The sequence below is a fragment of the Siphateles boraxobius genome, unplaced genomic scaffold, assembly GCF_051911475.1.
Source record: "Siphateles boraxobius isolate OS27281-9 unplaced genomic scaffold, OSU_SipBor_1 46, whole genome shotgun sequence".
Taxonomy (NCBI): domain Eukaryota; kingdom Metazoa; phylum Chordata; class Actinopteri; order Cypriniformes; family Leuciscidae; genus Siphateles; species Siphateles boraxobius.
This window is the reverse complement of record NW_027509097.1, coordinates 11,553,767-11,573,178: the sequence shown is the minus strand read 5'-3', so window position 1 is coordinate 11,573,178 and position 19,412 is coordinate 11,553,767. Positions and strand designations below refer to the sequence as shown.

Here is a 19,412-nt window from a genome sequence, read left to right as displayed (position 1 = left end):
AATGTGTGTCAATATGTCACGTTTTGGGTTTTGTTCCTTGTTCCTGTTTCATGCATGTCATGTGATCCCTTGTTCGTGTCATGAGATCCTGCCATGTGTTCCCTTGTCTGATTGGTTCATTATTTCATTGTTCACAGGTGTCCCTTGTCTAGTCGTTAGTCTTGTGTATTTAAGCCCTCATGTTTGCCCTGTGTCTCGTATTGATTGTTGTAACCACTGTCTGGAAGCCCTGTCCATATTCTTGTTCCTGTTTTAGTTTAAAGTTTTCATGCCTTTGTTTTATGTTTAATCACATTTTGGATATAAAGCTGCATTTGGGTTCACTTCAATTTGCCTCCAGTGGGATTCGTTACAGAATACATGACCTGTGTGTTAAAATGGAATGAGGTGAAAAGGCAAAGCTGTCTTTCCAAGGAAGATATCTAATGACAAAGGGAAAATGGGATGCACAATTATATTGGTATAATATTGGATATTCAATAATTACATGCTCATTTTCCCTATGCACATTTAGTCAATTAATGTTTTTAGTTACTCTTTTAAAAAAATATTGTATTTATTATTGCTGTTAAACTATCTAAAATTACATTTATAATAAAATGCTATAAAATGTGTCAAAATTTCATTATTTTTTATTTTATTAAACATAAAGGGATAGTTGACCCAAAAAATGCAATTCTGTCATTAATTACTCACCCTCTTGTCGTTCCAAACCATTAAGACTTGCGTTCATCTTCGGAACACAAATGAAGATCTTTTTGATGAAATCTGGGAGCTTTCTATCCCTCCGTTGACAGCTATGCAACTGAAACTTTGATGCTTCAAAAAGGTCATAAAGTGATCGTAAAACTAATCCATATGAATTGAGCGGTTTAGTCCAAAGTTTTCTGAAGAGACACGAACACTTTATATGATGAACAGATTGAATTTAGGCTTTTATGAGGCTTATATAAAATTTCATCAACGTGCACAACAGTTGTGGAAAAATGGAAGCTCAAGAATGTTCGCTTGACCAGCGAAAACCAATGAGGTTCATTCTTGTGTTTCGCAGCATGTTTGAGCTTCCGCAAGAGACTTGTTCTCGCGCGTCAAGTAGGTTCTGTTTATAATAAAGAGAAGAAGCGCCAACATGGATCTGGGAAAACCGAAGGATCTGGAGAGATTCTGTATGGAGGAATGGTCTCTGATCTCTTGTCACTCTTGTCAGGTGTTCCCCAAACTCATCAGGCATTATAGGAGAAGACTCAGAGCTGTTTTCTTGGAAAAAGGAGGTTGCAAAAAGTATTTAGTAAAAAGGGGGCAAATAATTGTTCCCAACGTGTTTTGGAGAAAAACACATTATTCAATAATGTGATTTTCCCCCCAATTTCAATTCTTTTACTTCAATAAAAGTAATAATTCAATAATTTTTTATTTATTTATAAAATATCAAAAGGATAAACAATGCAGATTTATTTTTTATAACCATCTTTGATCATATTTACCAAGGGGGGAAATAATTCTGATCAGCACTGTATGTATGTGTATGTGTTCCTTTAAATGTACAGTTGCCATTATGAAACAATGGCCACACACAACGTTCAACATGGAGAAAAGATATTTAGACAATTAAAGTGCGGCAGCGATCCCAAGAGCTGGCACTGAACGGAAGCCAGGAAACCAGGGTCAGGAGCCCCAAAAGAAGCTCTATTTTAATAAGATAAACGAAACCACCATGTTCAGTTCTTCAAAGAAATGGAAGCTGAATGAGTGAGTAGACACCTGTTTTATCAGCAGGATATGCCTGAACCAGTCAAACTCAAAACAGCTGGCATTTCATGTCCCACTTTTCCCTTTTTGCCTCAATTACACACAGCCGTGTGCCCAAAATGTCAGACAGGATTAGAGTGGGAAAGGTCAGAGTAGGGACGGGGGTGTGAGAATGAGCACTGGTAATTCTCCGATGGAGAAGGTCTCTCTGACTGTGCTCTTCCCCCACAACGTGTCTGTAATAACTCTACCCAGTCCAGCCCTCACAGCCCTACAATGCTCCGCTCTGCCCCATCATACATGGCCATGGCCAAGCATGTCATTGCTGATGCATTTGGACGCAGAGGCAACGCCCTTGACATGATTTTCACAGACAGCAGCGCAGCTCATACAAGCACACAGTAGCTGTCAGTCACCCGTCAGCTGCCATTCAGCTCTATGCCTGTGATAGGATAAGAAAAAGAGCACTGAGATAGAGAACTGCTTGTGCTGCTGCGTAATGGTGAAACACAGAAAAAAATATTAGATTTTAAGTACTTTGAAATAAACAATGAGGTCAGAAGGTGTATTTCAGTCACGTGACATTTTAAGGACTTCCCCCACTGTCAAAATTCACTCCAGTCTACTGAAAATCCGCTTAAATATATCCATATAATGGCAATGTCATCACCTTGTTAAAGGGTAAGTTCGGCGTTTTACAAGTAAAGCCCTGTTTTAAGATCGTTTCTGATGAAATCGAACGGTTAAGATTAAAATTTGGACACATGCTGCTGTCCCGAGAATTTTAGGTTTTTGTGTTAGCACCCCCCACCCACTATACAATGGTTTCATAGGTGAATTGGAACAATCATTCATATAAACGCATTAAACTTTAGTTTACAAAGACCTGAAACTCACCGAGTGGTCTGGGGTGTTCACTGATATGCTCACCCAAAAATCGCTACAAAAGATGCTTTCCAACAGGTTTTATCGTAGATTTTGGTAGAATGTCCAGTGTTGAGGTGTTAGAAAAATAGGTCCACAGTTTTACAACGAATGGTAAAACACCTGTTGGAAAGCATCTTTTGCAGCGATTTTTGAGTGAGCATATCAGTGAACACCCCAGACCACTCGGTGAGTTTCACGTCTTTGTAAACTAAAGTTTAATACGTTTATATGAATGATTGTTCCGATGCACCTATCAAACCATTGTATAGGTGGGGGGGGGGGGGGGGGATGGGGTTGGTGCTAACACAAAAACCTAAAATTCTCGGGACAGCAGCATGTGTCCAAATTTTAATCTTAACCGTTCGATTTCATCAGAAACGATCTTAAAACAGGGCTTTACTTGTAAAATGCCGAACTTACCCTTTAAAGGTACATTATGCAACGTTAACGGTTCTGGAGATTCCACCATGACGCAATGACACGGGAAGTTTTAGTTGTTTTTGTATATTTTAAAGTAAAAATTTAATATATAGTGTCCCTTTAATGTCAAATTTGCACAAAAAAGCAAACAATCCAAACTAATATGAATAACCATATTGTAGGTATTTTGAGCTTCGCTTTTATTATATTGTCAAATACATATATTTTCCTAACAATTGACTGACAAGCACGTTTTATAATGGCACTCTATTTGTTAATAGCTACAACAAAGATGCAAGACGACGTGATATACAGCGGTGTTGTTAATTAATACATGCTACGTTTTAATGCCTGACCTTGTAATCATGTCACAGATAATTGAGTCATCAGTGTCCCAATATTTAGTGGATCAAGACCCTTGCTAGCGCCCAAAATCGTGTTTATGATATACTGATTCACATCATAAGAAAACTAAGGAAGACTGGAATGAGACATAGTCAGAGTAAACCAAAAGAATCAGAGAGGGAAAGAGGGAGGAATAGAGAGACAGAGACAGCATAAATATTACGCTGACAGCACCAAGGATGAGAATATCATGTCCAGTCTTATTAAGATAGCCATGCTCCAAGGATGTTTTACTCTAAACACCACAGTGAAAAGTGCATCTCAAAAATCTCTAAAGAAGACCTTTAAATCCCAAACAGACATGTAAATGTAAATTCAACACACTACAGGGATTATTACACACATAACAGAAATGAAACAAGAACAATGTTCCTTCACATTGTGTGCTCTTTATTTCCCTGATGGGACACATTGGTCTTGGTATCGCTTTAGTCCAAGGTTAGGCCAAGATGAAACAACTAGCTTTTAATTCCTCCTCTCTTATGTAACAAAAGCACTAATTCAGCCATGAGTTTATATCTAGGCCACGCAAGTCTGCCTGGCATTCCAGAGCTGTGTGCATCATAGTGTGGCGGTGGCCTGTGGTAATGCTGAAGCATGTTTAGCAGATGACCCGTATCAGAGAACCATGAGATGAAGACCTGTCTAATGCCTTTACAGCTTTACAGACATACAGCTTCATTCACACACACACACACACACACACACACACACACACACACACACACACACACACACACACACACATAAACAAAAGCAAAAATATTATTACACTATATTATATGACATTATATACTGAACAGTGCACTCCATTTAAGGGGCCGGTAAGATTCGTTAGTGTTCTCTAAGTCTCTTATGCTGCACCAAGGCTGCATTTATTTGATCAAAAATACACTAAAACATTCAGAGTGTGAAATATTATTACAATTTAAATAACTCTTAATAATAATAATTGATATATAATAAATTCATTATAATTAATACGTTGATATTAAAAATAGTTATAGTTGAATTTTCAGCAGTCATTACTCCAGTTTTCAGCATCACATGATCCTTCAGAAATCATTATAATATGCTGACTTGGCGCTCAATAAGCATTTCTTATTACTATCAATGTTGAAAACAGTTATGGATACGATTTTTGTGGAAATTTATTTTAATGAATATAAAGTTTTTTTAAAATCACAGCCATGCTGATGAAGAGCCAAATCGCACGGCTACGAGTGAGATATTACGTTTTATACAACAGTTCGACGGCACAAGTGTGTAAATAAATAAGAAACAACAACAGAGTGTCTTTAAAAACCCTTAGCCACGGATTTAAATCTCAGGTTGGCAGTTAAACAGTTGAGCCCAAGCCTCCGTTACTAATTCTAAAACGTCACTTTAGAACTACCTGTAGCAATGTGGTGTATTATGAGAGAGATCGACTAAGCGAGTGTATTGTCTGCATCTAGTTGATATTCTTCAGGTCAATCTTATATTCATAATCACAAATCAGTTTGAATGTCTGATGAGGAAAGCAATATCTTTGTGCTTTTAACAGTTTAGGGGATTTCCCATGACAGCGCTAGTCAATGCATTTGTAAGTTTTTTCTTATAAGGTGTTTAAAGTAAAAACAATGTCCTTGTTTACAAGCTTATTTCAGTCCCTTTCAATATAAAAGGCTTTGCTATTGACTCACTCATAAAGACAGTCTTTGCTTTTTCTGCCCTCGAATACCCTTTCTCAATACCAAAAATATGGCATGTTATTTAAATAAAATGTTATTAAAATAAATAATATTACCCATTATAAAAGTATAAGAAGTTTGGAAACTACAATAGGAAATAAAAAAAAATAAAAAAATACAGTTATGAAACTTATCTTTGCCCTTAGCCAAACCGATTTGCACTGGAATAGTAATAGTAATAGATTAATAAGACCAAAGATTGCCCGTTTGTTATTCCCAAAATTATTCTACCTCATGTTTAACCACTACCTATGTAAGAGCCTAGCCGCAAATTCCCGAAAGATAAAGCTGTTCTCTGCAGGTACATGAGCTCTGAACGACCACTGTCAGCCTGGAGCTCACATCTACGAAAACGTCTAAACAATTTGTCAAATAGGCACTGTTTATATAAGTCGAATATTTACGTTCTAAATAACTAAATTCTTGCCTAAAATCTCTTAAAACTATATTCCGTGACACAACAACATCAGTATTTGTAAAATATGGTGGTTTGCTCGTCCACCATGACACACGCTGCGTGAAATCTCCAAGTGTGGGTATCTGCAGGTTGGAGTAATGGGCATGATGAAAGGTTGGGGTGTGCCAAATGGTGTGGGCTAGGGTTAGGGTTTCTGTTTCTGTAGAATTTTGGCTCGCCTCCTTTCGGCACGGCCAACCTGTACTCCAACCTGCAGCTATCCCGGTCTCAAAATGCCGCAAGCGGAGTGATAGAAACGGTGAAACGGTTCCCGTGGTGATACTAGTAGAATATCACATGGCTGGAAAAGGCTCTCAGCCAATCAGATTCAAGAACCAGAATGAACAGATGTGTGTATACTAAAATATAATAATGATAATTATTATTATTATTACAAAAGTGACCCTGTGACGCTGTGAAATGCAGATCCCAGATCAAGTGTTGCATGCATTTTACTTCATGATCCTTCATTTTACACTGTCCTGCCACACTAGCAGAACTCCCCTCTCTGCATATCTACACCTCCCTCCAATAACTCCTCTGGCTTGCCAAATTCATCTCCTCTTCCTGCCCGGCACGCTGCCATCACCTCATGCACGCTTCCACAGCTCTGCGCCAGCCAGCACTTTCTGAACTTCTTGCCGTCTCTTTCTATTGCTTGTTTTGCAGAAAAACCAGCTCATGCAACACAACAGATCATTTATTGTCTACTCCATGCCTCCATTTCACATTGGTCCCACAGATGGTGGTACACACACTTCAGATGTGTGATGCATACCACAAGCCAGTGTTTTCTGTACTGATATCCATTAGCACAGATTTATTTTGGAGAATTCATTAAAAAACACTAAAAATGTTACGAAAAAAAGTGTTTTAGTATATTTTGCTCAGTAAAGTGCAAAACAGAAAATTGTGAAGCAAAAGGTGACATAAACAAACAAGCATTAGTAAAGGTATTCAGTCATTTCAGCTTTCCCCTCGACAGTTATACTGCAAATCACCAAAAATCTTTTAAATTGAATGGTTCAATATTCCTCTGTACAGCCATTCACGTGTGTGTGTGTGGGGGGGTTTCTCTCCTGGGCATCACGTGTTAGCAGGGGTGAAGAGAGGTGACGTGTACTTTAAGATTGTTGGTCATTCTGACAGGCCCTATCCTAGTACGTGTTTGTTCAGCTGTTGTCGTAAGCCTCCAATTGTGCTAATCTCTTCCAACAATATTCATACCATCACAGTTGCTATGATTCTGATTACGAGTACAATATGTTTGTGTCCAAAGGCAACACCATCTGAGTTCAATAGAATCAGTGACTTGAACAGCAAGAAGTTCTCAAGGGCACGGCCTTATCATGCCGTTTCAAGACAGAATTCAACTAAACCAAAAATAAAATGACATGAAAATGTGACATTATTCAGGTGGTTTTACTTTCTTTGAGCTTGTTTTTATCTAAAGTCAGTGTAAAAAGCTGTTCGCAACTTATTTTTTTTGCATTGTGAATCATTTCAGAGTGAAAAGAGGCAGATGAAAGAAAAAAAACATGTAGGCTGCATCTCTATTAGCAAATTTAACTTTCATTTATCTCAAACCACAGAGCATGGTGCTTTCAACAGTAAGGTTATGAATGCAGAGATAATACAATTCTGTCTGATACAGATAAGTTGATTATTTTCATGTTACGGTTAATATTAAAAATCTTATTTTGTTAATTAATTTACTATTAATTCACACATTTCCTATTTGTTAACATTAAAAACTAAAATCAATTATTTTAAATGCCACAAATGGATTTTGGCATCAAAGCAACATCGTAATTTACATTATGTAAAATGGATATTCATTTTGAAATCTGCTAAAGATTAAAAGTGTAATTTAATTATTAGTGTTTTTAAAGATTACATAACTTAAAAGATAGTAAAGGCAATCAATGAAATATCTAATGTCAATCATTATGGGCAATCATTTGCCCATTGGCCTCTGTCCATCATGGCCTCCTAATCATCCCCATATATTGATTGGCTTCATCACGGTAATAAGCGGGTATGTGGTGGGCATTCTGGCGCAATATGGCTGCCGTCGCATCATCCAGGTGGATGGTTTTGGAGATTCCCCCCTTTTATGTAAAGCGCTTTGAGTGCCCAGAAAAGCGCTATATAAATGTAACGAATTATTATTATAATCAATACTGAAATTGATGTTAAACATTAAAAAAAATCTAAATTTGTCATGAAATATTACAAAAACTAACTTTTTTTTTTAAAATCACAAAAGACCAGGAACATGCATTTAGAAAAAACAAAGACACATTGACATTAAAGAATAACTGGAATTATTTTTTTTTTTAAATCAACGGTATCATTTCCCAGCATCCAACTGTGTAGCTGATGATAACATTTAAAAAGGAGATCATATTGGCTACATTTTGCGTTCACTTTGTGCCCCGTCTGGCACATTGCTCATTTTCTTGTCATTTAACACAGATTGATTTTGTCTAAAGTGATCCAGTCAATATGTTTGCTGTTTCTGTGAGTTCATACATCCCACCTGCACTGAATCAATACTCTACTCATGCCATGCACAGAATGAGAAGAAATTCATTAAAGTGCAAATGTTCCCTCTGTGTAATTTTCCTCTCTTCATGCATTTTGCCCATTAGCGAGATGTTGCCAACCGAAGCGGTGCGCACACAGTAACATGACCATTGACCCTCACTGACTTCACAGGGGAGCCCACCATCCACAGCGCATACGAAGGAGATGTAGGAAAAAAGAGACGCTCTAATAAAATGCTCACTGGAGCAGAAAGAAGACCAGCGAATAGCTGACTGCACTCTGATTCAGCTTAAAAACTGCATAAGGAGAGAAATTAAGACAATTAACTTCACACATAATGCCATCAGTGACACACACTAGGGAAAATGTGTGATCCTTCAGTTTCCAATGACTTCATCATCTTCAGACCTCCCTTTTCTTTAGGAATGCCTGATCAAACTGATGAGTCATGCGCTGAGCTAGCTCATTCTGACAAACCGAATTGGTTAATAAGACTTTACCAAGAGGGAATTACAGTTCGTCTCAGGCAAAAAGGACAATAAGTTCATTCTGTACAGAATGTAAAAGTTCTTTTCAATATTCATTCAAATGAATATTTAGAAACAAATAACTTAATACTACATTTATAATTTAAATATATATTTAAATTATTAAAATATATAAGTATGTATTCATATATTTTAATATATACAGTACATGATATATTAAAATGTATTTTAATAGAATAATAATTTGAACACTTACATTTTTAGCAAATCTCAAAATGAATATCCATTTTTAAACTGCACAACTTACATTATATGTTGTAGCATTTAAAAAGATTGATTTTTTTTTTTAGTATTTTATTTTTCATTTATTGAGGCCCCATAGTATTTCTGACATTTATCGGTTATTGGCCGTAACATGAAAATAATTACTGGCCTATCAGTGTCAGCCAGAATTGCTTGATACGTATAGTCTATTCACCTGGCTATCAATCATTAAATGGGGCAGGACATGAGAAATCGAATTTGATGATCTTTTGACATAAGAATCATTAAAACATCCTGCAAGTTTCATTACTTAAACGTCCTGCTCATTATAAACAAAGCATTTATTTAAATATGCTCCAAATATGGCTCATTTTGATATTGCGGGATCTGTGAATTCACACAGGCAAACAGCCTACATCCAGAGCCAGACATCGACAGATAAAACGTGTGCTTATATATGTTGTTAATGTTGTGGATATTTCAGCAAAAAGTTTTCTTTGCTTCATATTCAGTTTAACAGCATTAAGTTGAAGAGGGTAAACTTCCATTCTTCCATTGCATATCAATTTTAGACACTTGCATTATGTTCTTTCTCCGTCCGTGCAATAAATGCAAGTCTTTGAATGAGTGCAGATGTGTAGTGTATTCACTAGGAATTTTCAGGTAATATCTATGGTTTGACCCATATCAAAATAAGGCAGACAAAATAAGAATTTAAAATGGACTGAGTAAAGCTCTCTGTGAACTTGATATGCAATGCCGTGCTCACTAACATGCATGCGTATGAATCACGATCATACGCACAGCAATTTTGAGTTCAACTGCTAATACGTTTTTAACAATGAGAATACAGCATCATAAAACGCAAAGTCTCGCTGTCAGCTATGACTTTTAGCTATTAAAGTCTTTCCAAGGACAAAAACATGAACTTTTTATTGGCTCAACATCATCAAGTCAGTTGTCACTGTATTTTCAAACAAGTCCCTGTAGAGGCACGAGCCGGCCCTGTGCGGTCGCACACTCTGTACAGCCCATGCAATTATCAGACAGGAGACTTGCTCTGAACTTCGGTACAACATCATATATTGCGCTGTGATATGATGACGGCATCCAATTTGGCCATAGCTCATCTGCAGTGAACATGAGTGTCTTGAAGCCATCAGCATCTGCCCATGAGGAAAAGAATATGGATTGAGTGGGGAGGTCGCACCCCCTGAAGTGACACAGGTTACCATGTCAACGCAAGTGATAGTGAGAGAGTCATTAGAAAGGCAGTCTCAGCGGGTGGCATCTACACCTTCAGCAGAATGACACATTCAACATCACCTCTCATTGAGCTCACTGCATCTCTGCTCAGCTCCACAGAAAATCACTCCAGGTGCAGTGAGAAGAAGCCTCAAATGAAGACTCTCTGCAGTGGATACTAGCCAGGGATGGCTATTTTGGTCATTTTGTGTACTGTGCCCTTTTGGGTAATCTTGGGCACTTTTGGCTTATTTCTAAATATCTAAGGCCCAGTTTCAGTATGCCTTAGAAAAAAACATAACTGGTTTGTATCTTGAGACGAAACAATGGCATGAAAATTTTTTAAGACATTCAGTGCAAGTTGCTTTCAGTTAAAACAGCTTAAACATGCATTTTTGACTAGGACTAGCTTAAGCCTTGTGTGGAATGGGGGGGTAAATGTATGTAAAAACAGGTAAAAATAAGCTTGCAGAATTAAATAATTAATATAGTCTGAAAAAAAGAAATAGGACAACCCTCTGCAATGCGAGTAAATCACTCACATATGCGACCAAATTTCATGAGAGAAGACTAAAAAAAATGTAATATTACTTATTATTAAATGTATAATTACACTTGAACAAGGACACCTTGAAATAAAGTGTAACCATGAATTAAAAATACATTTTAAAAATCGTCAACACTTTGCAATACTGTCATTCATTGATATTGTGTTAGCTAACAAACTTACAGTGGGCAATATTTTTTACTGCATTAACTAATCCTAGTGAATGTTAGCTAATAAAGCTACGGTTGTTACATTTTTGCCCATGCACATATTGGTACTGATAAAGCTGTCTGTAAAATTTGGAACTGACAAAGTGTGGAGATAAACACTAACCGGCTAAGTAGACCGATATTCATTTATGTACCCTAATAGATACAAATTGCTAAAGCTCATGGGGCTTATGGTTAGTATCCGAACCACATCCAGTCAAGTCACTGTGGTAAAAACATGATCCACCCCAGGCTCAACAAGAGAGAGAGATGATGAGCACTATGAGGACACATCTTACACAACACAACACAGTCATGTGTGAGAGTTCTCATCTTGTCCCTTTCTCTCGCTTGCGCTCTCTCTCTCTCTCTCAAAACTTAATACAGGAGGCAGAATGTGGTTTCCCAGTAAGTGGGTTATGTGTAGCTTCAAATAGTCATAGCCGACAATGGGGAAGACCCAAGTTCATTGCAAGCACGTCATGGCAAACTATGAGAACACCATAATTACTTCATGAATATAACCAAAGTAATTTAGCTCTCGTCGACACTGGTTCAATTACATGTCTTGTGAAGAGGTGGCTCCCATTGTTTCTGAAACGGCCCCTCCTGACAATGCATTAAAACTCTTCCCTGAACTGCTTCATGCTCACATTTGGCCATAACCGATTCTAGTCTATTTGTCAAATTTGCACACAGCACATGATAGTGATAGCGCTATACGGACATACTCTTTAGTTTTATAATGCCATCACTACCTGAAAATGTATTTAAATTAATGTATTTTTGAAAAGTAGCATTTAAGCTTCAACATATTTTTAATGCAGTAACAAAATAATGATAATACGTAATGGAAAAGGTAATGTAATAGCAGTGATTAATGGCCTTTTCCCCATTTTTAACAGGGTTTTTCCAGCAATGAAAATTTGATGAACAACGAACATCCAAATGAACTTTCAGTTCTTCACATGAACTTACAGGGCCCCGTCATTCACCCGGCGCTATGTGACGCCAGGCTCAATGCAAGTGTTTTTTGCTAGTTTCTACGGTGGCCGAGAGGTGCAAAACAAATCACAATTATAAAAACAAAATAACAATTCAGAAAACAACAGGACAATTCAGAAAACAAAATAACAATTCAGAAAACACAATAACAATTCAGAAAACACAATAACAATTCAGAAAACACAACGACATTTCAAAGAAAACGGAAAAGGTAAGTACATTTTGAGAATGGCAAACTTGTCGCTGATTGGACGAGACACCTGTCAATCAAGCTTTACAGGAATTAAGAAATTTGTGATCAACTTTGTTTTGCTAAATGCGAAAATGGAACACATTAAACATTACTTTGAAGAAGCACATTCATATGCCGTGATTGTGGACATGCTGGCGAAGTACCACGATATTAAAACTATTTACAAGATTACTAAAAAATATTCAGGGCCGGCGCTCCGCACACGCACTGCGCGTAGGGCACCAAGAGCTTGGGGGGGCACCAAAAAATCTGGGTCGTGAAAAATCATCACAATAGGCTACTAGTATAAATAACAAATAAAATATGTCTAAAGCATGTTAATATACAAAAGCAATACAAAAGTAATATAGGCCTAGACCAAATTAGTCGAGAAAAAGGTGAATCTCCTGTGCCAGTCTCCCTCTGGTGCCCCCCCTTCCCCACCTCCCAGTGGTCTGTTCGATTATGCCTCAATCAGTGTCAAATGTGGCAGACACCGACCTCAGACATGGCCTCGAAAAGGCACCAAGAGTCGGGGCGGAAAAAGGAAAAAGAAGAGACAGCGGGATGATACTTGCGCGTCGCTTGCAGGTAAGACAATGTTTTAAATAAAAATGTTAGTTTTGTAGCGCGGGCGCCCTTGCGTTGCGTATGCATGTCCAGGGGGGCGTCGCTAGTAGTGCAAATGATCCGGGGGCAGGCTTTTTTAGCCCTGCATGTTGAATATTTTATTTTAACGGGGGTCCGGTTTCTCCCCCGGGAAATTTTGAAACTTGGGCTGTTTAAGATGCAGTTAGTTTGTTTGAGAAGAAAAGGAAGACCGCTTAGATACGTTTTTTCGTTGTTGTTCTATGCGGTTAATGCGGTCATTTTCAAGAGGTTCATAGGCCAAGGCCCAAGGGTGAAACTGCAATTAGAAAAAAAAAACACAATCTCAGTGTTTGTATATTTTCATATTCACAGAGTTGTCAAATTATTAGGGCTAGGAAAAGATTAATCGCATCCAAAATAAAAGTTTGTGTCTACATGATATATGTGTGTGTACTGTGTATAATCATTTTGTGTATATATAAATACACACACATATACACGTATATATTTAAGAAATATTTGCATGTATATACTGTATATATTTATATATAATTTATATTATATATACATTTAAATATTTTATATATAAATAACAAATATTTCTTAAATACATACATGCAAATGTGTATTTATATATATATATATTGGTGGCACCACCAATCATTTGTGCTTAGGGCACCTAAATAGCTAGCGCCGGCCCTGAAAATATTTAAATGCGCTTCGTGAGGCGCACACACACGCAAGGTCTCTCGCTCTCTGTCTCTACCTCTCTGCCGTGCGCTACACGGTTTGGAGCTCGCGAGTTGTAGATTCTCTAGAGCTCCGAGTGTTTAACTAATTTGCGGGCATCAGGGAGCCGCTATCAATATGCGGGGAACTTCCGGGAGACTTGGGATGTCTGCATATCACTCCATGGGACCGAACAATCTTTGGCATGTTGATGGGTGCGATCAACTGAAGCCATTTGAGCACAAGCTCATTTTAATGTCGTGGTATGTCGCCAGCATGTCCACAATCACGGCATATGAATGTCCTTCTTCAAAGTAATGTTTAATGTGTGTGTTCAATTTTGATCACAAATTTCTTACTTCCTGTAAAGCTTGATTGACAGGTGTCTCGTCCAATCAGAGACAAGTTTGCCATTCTCAAAATGTACCAACCTTTTCCGTTTTCTATGAAATGTCGTTGGGTTTTCTGAATTGTTATTGTGTTTTCTGAATTTTTATTTTGTTTTCTGAATTGTCGTTGTGTTTTCTGAATTTTTTGTTTTTATAATTGTGATTTGTTTTGCACCTCTCGGCCACCGTAGCAAACAGACCCAAAAGAGAAATTATTTCGGTTTTCAAGCGCATTCGTTACTTAAAGTGGCAGCAGCCTAATATTCCTGCTGCTGTCTGTGTCATCAATCAACAAATTGACTAAATAACTTTTATAACTTTAATATTTTATAACTTTAATATTTTAAATCCATATTTTATCTATAGAGTGAAGACTATGCGGTGTTATTATACTGTATATTTGATTACTTTTTTTCACAGAGAACACACTTTTGCATGCCACTGCGCTGTTTTTCCATTGATTTTCTATGTAAACGTGCGCTAGACGGACATGTTTGTTCGTTGTGTTTGCACCTTTTGCAGCATCCCATGCATGACGTGACTTTATACACACGTGGCACTTCATGAAAAAATCATGCGTATAGAAAATTATATTTAGCAGCAGATATGGCCTGTTGAGGCATCTGGCCTTTGTTCATATGGACATCTGACTGCTAAGTAGGGTTTGGTGTTTTTCAGCAGCAATAGTACCCAACCATTAGGACATAACATTTTTGACACTTCAATTCCAGTATCTAAATATTCTTAAAAATGAAGATCATTGTCACTTGAAAGTGTGTAGGGCTACTTAAATTATTATGCCGTTATATTCAGTGGAATAAAATGGTCTTAAAGTGACAATATTGTTTAATTGCAATGATTTCTGGGACAATCTATACTGCCCAACAAAAAGCAGTTATAGTGACAGGACTATACCCCCCCAGCACTATTTTGCAATTAAATTCATTGGCATCACAACATTTCAAGCAAAATGTGTCATTAGTAAACAAAGGTAGAGAGAATGCAAGGTGTCAAGGACACGCGGAGGAAAAATAAAACAGAAAGATAGAGCACTCAAGACGCTGTCACCATCACACTTTCACTATCTCATCTCCAACCCTGTCTAGATTTAGTGCTGTTTTTCTCACTTTGACACTGAGTATATGCCTTATGAAAGAAGGGAATGATAATGGCATGCATATAAAGCAAGCATGGAGAAATGGGAATGCAAATTCAAGAGCATCTCCTGAAATTAATCAGACTAAAAAACTGTTTATAGATGTATTTATATAGTAAGTTATTTTATTTATATATTTTTATTCTTATGAATTAATATATGTTTTTTTAATGATTATTGTTTAAATGTTTCCTCTAAAAAGTTTAGGTCATTTTAAAAACTTGAACTAGCATACATCTTACATAAGTACATTTAGTACACAAGACAGTATTTCAATAATATATATATATATATATATATATATATATATATATATATATATATATATATATATTCAGTTTTATCCAGCATTTAATGATTTGTTGAAGTACTACGAGATGAACTACAGCACTACATATTACAATCGTGAGGACAATCTCAAAGCGTCTCTATGACCAACCTGTACACTTCTCCTATTAACAACCAAGCCAAACACCAACCAGCATTTCAACTCAGCCTCAGAGAAGAAATATAATCGCACAAGCTGATAAAAATCCAATCTTTTCCAAACCCCCGCCCCCAGCTGTAAAAGCTTGGTGTGACGTTCTCAGAGAGAGGGTTTAAAACAGCTTTAAAATCACATTGTGTAAGAACTACAACCTGAGCCGCATGATGAAATCAGAAAGGTTACACCACCACAGTGAGTCCCTCATTTCATTTTCACAGGCTTTTACCAACACGCCGCACACGCTTCTCTCTCCGTGGAGTGCGGAGCGCCTGTTGACTGATGACACCCATGAGGGCCACTCATGTGGTGCATAGAAGCACAGGGGCCCCTTAATGGGCCTGAGAAGCTCTTCTCGGGGATGGCCGTCATTGACAAAATTACACACATTTAAAATGGGTAACTTGCAAACAAACAGAAACGAAAGGTACTGGAAATTATTTAATTTTCATTCGGCATCAATGGAGATTATTAATCTCAAAATAGTAACATTATGGTCAACTTTAAATCTGAAATCAGACATCACTGCTGATCTCACAGTTCATATGGTGCATGCAACATGTGTAACTGGAACATTACAAAACAAACCAATGTATATCACAGCGATTCACACAAAAAGACCAAGCAATTTTTACTGCATTTCATCTAAAAAAATCACAGGAAATCAACCCTACCCTGAACTTAAAAGTGCTCTGATAATGGGCATGTTATGAGGAGAAGGGATTTAGTAAATTAAACAAAATGATCATTTACAGAATAACATTCTCTGGAATTTCATAATCTCACAAGATTTATGCAGTTAAACCAGGACAGCATTAAAAGAAAGGGAAAATAACACAATAAACTAATGTTGCAACTGAACGGAAAACCTGGTCCACTTGTTCTTCTGCACCATTTGTAATGGAACATGTGCTGGCCGACACCGGTGTCTCAAAAGTGTATTCTGAGTCAGCTGAATTTGTCCTCTTGAATACTGCACATTAGGGCTGCACGATTAATCGTTAAAAGATCGCCATCTCGATTCAACCCCCCATGCGATCTTAATCCTGCATTTCTACGATTCTGCCAATGATATTCAACGAGATAACGCGCTAAGGGTGAAATGGATCGCACTTCGTTTCTGCGGTTCGGCACGCATGTGATTCGCTGATTAACTGCTAAATATAACCATCATAGAGTGAAAGTTTGTTATTTGGACGTGTATTGTGTTGCCAATTTACACATTCAAACAATTTTAATCGCAGGAGAAGAGACGAAAACCGGGACTCGCGCGTTATCTGTGCGCACAGCCCCCAGCCACACACACTCGAAGCAGAGAGAGAGAGGCGCGTGTCAGACAGCGCTCGAATACAGAATTGGTTCCTCTTTCGCGTTTCCCTGCCCTTGAACGGACATATAAACACAAAATTATCAAAATACCTGTCTAAATGGACGTCTCAACAACTATTCTCTCGTTTATGTCATAAGTGAACAGTTGAGAAAGAAATGGATGTTTAGCATTTTTTTCCCAATCTGTGCAGTCGGTCTTAAAGTGACAGCGCACACTCAGCACACTCAATAATGTATATATATATATATATATATATATATATATATATATATATATATATATATATATATATATATATATATATATATATATATATATATATACACTGTTTTCTGTGTTATTGATATTAATAAAACAACAAAATACAGCTTTAACAAAGATGAAACTATATTTAATTTATACAGTGAACAAATAGTGTTATTTTACATTTAGGCTTAATGTCTGTACCTGAATACTACTGTTAGACTTTGTAAACTTTGTTATTTAGTATTCAACTCTGCTTGTAATTTGTGTATTTGTTCTTATTTTATTAATGACGGTTCACTTCTTTTAAATAATGAGTTAAATTTATCAGTTAGGCTATTAGTTTTTAATGTAGCTATCGAAAAACTTTAAGTGAGCTTTAATAAATGAAAAACAAAGTTATATTATAAAACAAAGAAATAGACAAAGACCATTTTTTGTTACTCCGGCACTTTATTATACTGAATGTCATGTGTTTTTTGTTGTTGTTTTTTTTGTTTTGTTATTTTTTGTTATTGGAGTGCAGTAAATTTTGGCTGAAAAAATGAGAATCGTGTAAGAGAATCGTGATCTCAATTCCCTCGGAGAAAAATCGTGATTCACATTTTAGCATGAATCGTGCAGCCCTACTGCACATGCTTATGATTCCCAAAAAGGCTGTCTAATAGGTCCACTGCACTTATGCAGGGATGAGATTAATTTAAAGGGATAGTTCACCCCAAGAAATTTGAATTGTTCCATCATTTACTTATGCTGTTCAAAACCTGTATTACTTTTTTTCTTCCTTGGAAACAGAAGAAGGTGTAAGGCAGAATTGCACTCCTGTTGAATCTTTTTCCATACAGATTGTTATTTTGCCTTACATTTCCTTTTGTGCTCGACAGAAGAAAGAAAATCAAAGGAGTTTGCAACAACATCAGGGTGAGTAAATGATGACAGCATTTTCATTTTTAGATTAACTGTCCCTTTAATCACTTAAACGCAACCACAAAACTAAATCAATAGGCTATCGACCATGTGCTGTCCACTTCAGTGAGTCAATGCAACTGCAGGATAAAATCATTTGAGATCTATCAACACATAACTAAAGAAGACAAAGTAAAAGCTTGAAATGACAATAAAAACCTATAAAAATGAACTTCGACAATCATGCATGAATTACTGAACAAGCGCTTAAAAAGCAAAGAACTGTCAAATAAAGTATTACATGTGTACTGCCAGTCTGAATCATTCTGCAGACTGAAGATGCCGAGTATGAACACGCCACATGCAACGTTAGTGATAGATATGTCACTAAAAAGGTGACAATGTTTTAAATGGTCCTAGACTCCCAGCTCAGAGCATCCTTGACTTCAGACAGGGAGACGCATCCGCACGCGCTGATGTTAAGCAAATTCCCCATCACATTACACATCTGGAATGCAAGCTTGCTGGAATTCAAGTTACACTTAGGCTACACAGTATGGATGTTTAAATGTTCGGATTTGCACATATATCCAATTTCGCTCGAGAAGAGCAGCGTTAATTAAGTTTAAAGAGTGCTTACTCACCTTACAGCTCGCACACAGATGCAGTCAGTCTAGCGTCCTGTCCGAGCTCAGCTCAGCTCAACCCGGGAAGCATGACCGCGCATTCCCAAATCTCCACCAGCGCCATCCAGCGCTGCTGCCGCCGCAGTCAATACATGAAGATCTCGCGATAACGACGTTCTCTTGATATGCAGTTCTCGCGATAAAGGCTTCCCTTTGGATTGAGGACCGATCTGCTACCATCTGCTGGAGCTAGTTGGTATTGTACGTCAGAATGCCATTACGTAACCGATTTTGGTTTTGTGTAGATAAGAGAGAGAGGCGTGAATTCTGAATAAAGCATCTTAGCGTGTTCGCAGTGCAACAGTGTGCAATAATCACACAAAAGCAAACAACAGAGTGGCTAATGGTCTATAACTTGCTGTTTCTACGAACTGAGTATAATATTGGTGCATTCCTGTAGCATTTTCAACAAATAGGCTATGAGTGAAAGAAAGTGCTTAACTGTCAGAACATGCTATTAGTCCACTTCAGAAGGACATTTAAAACATTATATATTCTGTTTTATTACATCAAATACAATAAATGTTTATTCAAACAATAATGGGTAACATGGTTGTTAGTAGGTTGTTAGAAAGCTGTACACATAATCTCTTAGAATACAATTTGCATCTAGAAGGATGTAGCTACTGTTACTTCATCCTCTACAGTTAAAGACCTGGGTGTTATA

At 37.2% G+C, this 19,412-nt stretch overlaps 1 protein-coding gene across 2 annotated transcripts in view; it reads right to left on the bottom strand.

Moving 5' to 3' along the window:
• Positions 1–18,823, bottom strand: part of usp54b (ubiquitin specific peptidase 54b) — a 144,371-nt gene extending 125,548 nt beyond the window's left edge. For both annotated transcript variants that reach the window (XM_077200784.1, XM_077200787.1), the window contains exon 1: positions 18,704–18,823. The gene's annotated coding sequence lies outside the window, so the exon portion shown is untranslated. The remainder of the gene's footprint in view (positions 1–18,703) is intronic.
• Positions 18,824–19,412: the final 589 nt, after the last annotated feature.